Consider the following 6316-nt stretch of genomic DNA (forward strand, 5'->3'; position numbering starts at 1 on the left):
CTAAATAAAGAACAAAAACCCTCCGCCTGCAAGAGGCGTAGTCCACCATACCTCCAAGACCCCAAGTCCACTAGATCTAGAGCGAACCAGTAAACGTTACCCGCAAAGGGGACAAAACCCTAGATGGGTTTCTAGTCACCTTAGGATCGTATGTCTCTCTTTGCCTCCCCTTACTGGTTCACAATTTTCTTGCTAGGAATCCCACGGTATGATTGCTGCACCCCCATGGAGCTCTCACAGGCGTTTGGATTTTCGGCCGTCCGATCGAGCTGACGTGGCGCGATCTCGGCCGGCCGTTCGTCCAGGGCGCTGAGGCCCTCCCGCAGACCCACTTTTTATCCATGGGTCACTAAAAGCCCGCCTGGCCCGGTCGTGCCGCCAATCATGTGTCGCGCCTCTCCTCCCCAATCCCATCTCTGCCCGTCGCCCTCCCTGGCCCAATCCTCCCTCGCCTCGTCGTCGCCGCCGTCGGGCTGCCCGGCGGAAGTAGCGCCGCCTCGTCGTCGCCATCGCCGGCGGCTGCCGGTGGAGGCAGCAGGTCACCGCCTCGTCGCCGCTCTACCGCTGGATGGCTCCGACCCGCGGCCGCGCCTCCGATCCGCGGCAGCGCCAGCTCCTCTCGGGCGAGAGGAGGATGCCGCCGTCAACGAGGAGACGCGCATCGACGCGCGCGAGGAGTGCGGGCCAGGCCGTCGACGAGCGCATGGAGGGAGGCTCCGCCAGCGTGCCTCCCTCGCTGATGTGCTGATCCCTCCTCCCCGTCTCCTCCATGATGCCTCTGGTGGCCGCGTGATGTTCCACCTTGCGCTGTCCGAGTGACAGAGGGGAGCGGCACAGGCGGCGACCGCGGACCTCGCCGTTCCCTGCACCGACCGACGATTCGAGGTGAAGCCTAGCCCCGCTGCTGCTTTTCTCCTTCAACTGGAGGTGCCCCTGTCTCCATAGTCTTTGCATCGACAAGGCAGTATGAGGCTTCGATGGCATCTGGCCAGTGTGGAACCGGTTGAGGTGATTCCATTTTTTCCCTCCCAGATTCCTTTCTAATGATTGTTTCTCTGATTTGATTTCAGGATTTTCATGCCAACTAGTGCTCAGTTCAAGGATCTCATTCTTTCCTTTTTCTGGTTGGTGTCCATGGTATGTTCCTAGAAACGGGAAAAATGCCAATTTGTGGTGCATATCAGAGTCCTTGAGCAGAAAACTCCCTTTATTACTTTTATCATTTTCCTATTTGCTCTCCTGATGTGGATGGAGGCTAGATACAGGTTCACCTGACATCTTGTGGCTTTCTAAAAAGACATATCTGTTGCGCTGCTAGGTTTGTTAGGTGCATCTTGTGCTGCTCTTCCTCAGGCGGCAGGCCCACACGATGTGTTCAACACTGCTTCGTCAATGTCATGGAGAATGCCAACCGTCAGTGCAGCTCCTCACCCTCCTACGCCTCTTCTCCGGTGGTCACTTGACTTATAAATGAGGTACATCACATTGCTTATCTTCGCCGGCTCTTAAAAAGTGCTTTTGTTCCTAGAATAAACTGTAGGGGAAGACAAATGGGAAGTATGAATTTGCAGCCAGCAAAGGGACCATGCTAATGTGTATTACAATAAGCATTTACATTAGCTTCCTTTCAGATTTTTAGTTGCTTCACACTTACTGAATAAGCAAACTTTAAATTTGCAAGAAACTTAAGATTTCCGAGGAGGATACTTAACACACATTAATAGATAATAGATTAAAATAGGAGGAGGGAATAAGAATTTATTCATATACGGAAGGACCAAACATGTCAAGCAGTTACAGTTTTGAAATGTTGCCAGTCTACTTGGTTTTTACATATTTAATTTCATTTGGCTCATGTAGATTGTTTGAATGCTCAGCGAGGACGAGCTTGCTGATTCCACATCTCACAAGGAGGAGGTCGATGGGATAATCTCCAATGGTGTGGAGAGCTGTTGTTTCTGCAGCCTGTGACGTCGATCGAGGTTTGTCAAACTTGAGCATCCATCTTCTTTGACTGTTTTTTTTTTGGTTTTTGGTCAAACCCACTAGAATAAGTTGATTAATTATTTGTATGCGTTAATACATTTACTCTGATAAATATGTGAAAGATGAAGCTGAACCTCATTTAAACTATTTCATGGAATTGTGGACTAAATTTTAAAGATGTGTGCAAGACAAAAAAGGAGAGCTTTGAAATAATTCAGTTACGTATAAATGTTATCTTCAGTTTGGTTTCCCATATCATTTACCTGATTTTCCAATGGTTTTGTATAGATTATATCTCATTGATGTGCTCATTAGTCATTTATACAAAAAACCACGCAGATTCTTCGCTGTTTTGGTCTCTTGATTGAGCGCAGATGAAGAGATTCTTGGATTCAGTAAAGATTCAAGCATTTGGCATGTGATTTGACACTGGTTCAATCACTTTCTATGAGGGTTCTCTTACATGTACAGAACGGTTTGGACCATTTTGGAGATAAAATGTTTTTATTTGTTAAGTAGCTATCTTGTGGGTACATAGCATTCTAAGTTAACAGGATAGTTTGATTATATGCATGTGGGGTTAAATCCATATTCCTTGAAGACATAATTGATGTTTCTCTTGCTTTGGCCTTTTGCAGCAAACTATACGGATTTTATTCAGGGACACGCTCATGTGAGCTATGCCCTCTTACTCATGCCATGAGTTGTCGCTGTTATCGTCGTCATCATCATTATGATCAGACTATAGTTATTTGATTTTTTTACGCTGAGCTACCAACTCCTGTTCGCGCCCGCTTCAAGTGGCTCAAGGTCAGGCTCTCCGACCTCCGCTAAGTTGTCCGCGGTACCTTTGAGTGGCTCAAGGCCAAGCTCTTTGACGTCTTCTAAGCTAGCCTCTGAACTCTGCTCTCAATCTCTCCAATCCTCCAGAGGCTCTCTCTATACTTATGTGTACTACTACTGCTACTGCCAATGATCGCTAAACTGTACGTGTGTGTAGTACTACTATTGGTGTACATGCCGCCGCAGCATTTCACCACTTGCAGGTAGCCAAAATCTCTCTCTTTTGTTCGAATTTAGACCTTTTTGGATAATTTGTCTTGGATGGTTTTGTCTTATCATTATTGTTTGATTGATAATTTCAGGCCATGGTCTTCTTATCAATATGTGGATGTTATAAAAATATATTGGGATTGTTGTCACTCTGAATTTTACTGCAAGGTATTGTCCTCTCCACCCAACTAACCATTACGAGTACAGAATCAATACGAAACTTTCTTCTACTTCGATATATTTCCTTGATATTGTGGCGCCAAAGAATGTTATATATGTTGCCTGCTTGTTTCTCTGAACTGGTTCATGTGTAGTCTAAAAAAGAGAACATCTTCTTTTGTATAACGTTCTTATGTATTCCCTTAGTATTGTGCACTCCTTATTCTGGAAAGAGACTTCACTTTCTTCCTTTTTAGGTGGCCTTTTGTAAAAATGTCAAAGAAAGCATTTCTGTTAATGCATTTCTGAGGTGTTAGGTACACTAGGGATTCATGGTTTAGTTTGTACATTGCATATAGAAATACCGTTGGTGTGATCCTTTTATGAAGCTTTTTAGGTCGATTCTAATTTATCCAAGGAGAGAAGGTTGTCCTTACCAGTTAGAAACTAATTTTATTACCATTTGGTTTCTTATCATACTCTACATCAAGCTTAATGAACATTCATTTCAAAATCTGTTGTTCCTTTGTGTAATCCTGAGCTAAACATTTTTCCAGCAAAGTACACCAGTCAAATTAAAAAAGCACCTGCCTACATGACAATTCAAATACCAATGTGTGTTTCCAAGCACTTTAGACAAGCAATAGATTAACGAATATAATCTATATGCATCTTAAAACTATTGGTTTAATCTAAAATGCAGCCTTTTGAACTCAAGCTACATGGTTCTCTGGTTTCAACTCATTCAGTTTCTGTTTTTACTGGCTTAGTTTGCAACTTTGGACAGTTTGGGGGTGGGACGAAATGACATGAAATGCTGATGTCGGAAAATGATAGTTTGACATCGTTTACTTGTCCCTTCAATTCTCTGATTTTCCATCGGTTGCTTAAGTTTCTACTGTAATTGTTTGTTAGCTGTTTTGTTTTTGAAATTAACCACAAGAACATCGATTTATCGCACAAATGATGAGACAAGTAACATTGTTGCCGGACATAGATTTTTCATCAGAGCAAAAGCTTTATTTTTTAGTTCATTTATCATGCTTGAAAACTCGTCTGGGTATGTATTATTCCAAGTATAATGCTGAATGTATTCCGATGACAAGCTGGCCTTTTATACTACCGTGTCGCCAGTATCCAGTATGCTTGTGCTATGCTATGACTGTAAACAAAAGCCATGGCCAAATGCTTGACACTGTCACATAAAACCGGCCAGAATATAAGGTATTTCGAGTTGAAAATTTGTACATTGGTGGAACACAACATTGTCTATATGTAGGTTCAATTTCAGATTTTTTGGAACTTGAGGTCGTGCAGCACCTCCTGTGCCGTGGCTGCCGAGGAGACGACTAGGATGAGTAAGCAGTAGAGGTGGAGCACCATCACATGCTGTTGCAGCTCCCCACATTTGTGCCTCAAACATTTGGCCACGGTTGCTCTGGCTTTTCTGTCCAGTCCCCATTCCCCTCGCTCTTTGTTGAGTGTCCTCATTTCACGAGCCAGTAGACCCCCGATGCCTTCTTTCATGTCCTGATGAGTTCAGATTTTTGTAATAGCACTCACCCTGATTTGTGAAAACTGCCATTTGAAATTCAGCGGCGCCATGGCGGAGAAGGTGATCTTTGCTGGGCACTCGGGAGAGCCAGAGGCTTCTCATAACGCCAAGAGTGAGACTTGGGAGAGAAGTTATCTGCTGACCTGCACAGCAACAAGCTTGTGGCATGCTACAAAAATGTTCTTTTCACAACTTTGGCTAGGGTATGCAAGGTCAAGACGACAAATACTTGATGTTCCATGGCGCTCATTGTGTGCACACATGCATTAATTGATATAAGGTGTGTTCTACAGCCTTTTTTCATTTGAATCTTCACTTGTATACGTGCGGAGTGCAACCGAGTTTTTTTGGACATATGTGTTTCACTAGCACATGACAAACCAATGCAATCATTTCAGAGGAAGGTGCCGAGGGACAACTATTGTAGGTTGGACGTGAATGTCTCCTGGGATAGCTGAATGAGAAGGATGGACAAATTGTCGCGTGCAGGAGATATTACTACCAACTGAGCTTTCTGATGGTTTGGATATATCATAGTGAAGGAACTTGAAGATTCTCATGCATCCTTATGTATGGAAGAGGACCTTATGTATGAAAGAGCAGTGTGTTTTGATCTAAACCTATACTATTACTGTTTGTAATTTCGTGTGCTTTATCTGAATTTTGTACTGTCAATTTTATTTTGCAAAACCTCAAAATATATTATCATTATATCACCTAATTTTAGCGTTATTATATTGAGTTTGCATTCGCACGAGTTTCACGGGATCGTGCGCCAAGGCGCACATTTAAATCTAGTAGTTGGGATAGCTTTAAGCAGTAGCAATGAAATCTAATGATGCACGTGCACGACATGTTTGATTAACATAATGTACAATAGATCTTATGTTAATATTTAGCATAATTATTTACTGCTTTATTTTTTGAGAGAAAGCAATCATGACGGCTTTCTTGATTATAAAAGAACACATAGTTTATGGGGAGATCAAAAGTAAAATTTGGTGGATCCCCATCGAAATTGCATGAGGTCCCTCCAGTTTCCAAGATAGAATATGAGCAACTATATTGCTTTCTCTATGACTATATATGAGCAAAACTAACATAGGCAAAATCACGAGAAAGAAATTAAGGAACACTCCTCATAGATAGTTGACGCTCCAACGAAACTGCCACCATCTAGCATGGTCGAGATCACCATGCAATCTCCATTGACAGTTAATCTGATACATCCGGCTTGCCCTGTGAGTAGTAAATCATTTCTATTTGCTTCAGCCGTTGCTGCATCCAAGACTGCTAGGATACTCCAGACCGTGAAGGCTCCAGTGTCGTCGCAAATAAATACATCTATCTTCTTTTTCTTAATAGATGATCTCATTTTACTGGTCTCACAGCGAGCCACGTCAAGTGATTAACTTTCACCTTCCTTATTTGGTTCCCAGCCGTATCAAAAAAGTTGAAGCCACCGAAGCTAGACCTACCGACCGACAGATTTGAAGCCACCGATCGCCCTTTCTGGCCAGACCGACGCACATGGACCAGATGGGCGGACTGATGGTATGGGCC

At 43.4% G+C, this 6316-nt stretch overlaps 1 long non-coding RNA gene across 1 annotated transcript; it reads left to right on the forward strand.

Moving 5' to 3' along the window:
* Positions 1 to 3046: 3046 nt before the first annotated feature.
* On the forward strand, positions 3047 to 5488 carry LOC127294199 (uncharacterized). The gene is made up of 3 exons (XR_007846429.1): positions 3047 to 3207; positions 4795 to 5033; positions 5152 to 5488. It is a non-coding gene; the product is annotated as an uncharacterized lncRNA (long non-coding RNA).
* The last annotated feature ends 828 nt before the right edge of the window (positions 5489 to 6316 follow it).

Source organism: Lolium perenne, chromosome 4, assembly GCF_019359855.2.
Source record: "Lolium perenne isolate Kyuss_39 chromosome 4, Kyuss_2.0, whole genome shotgun sequence".
NCBI classification, from domain to species: domain Eukaryota; kingdom Viridiplantae; phylum Streptophyta; class Magnoliopsida; order Poales; family Poaceae; genus Lolium; species Lolium perenne.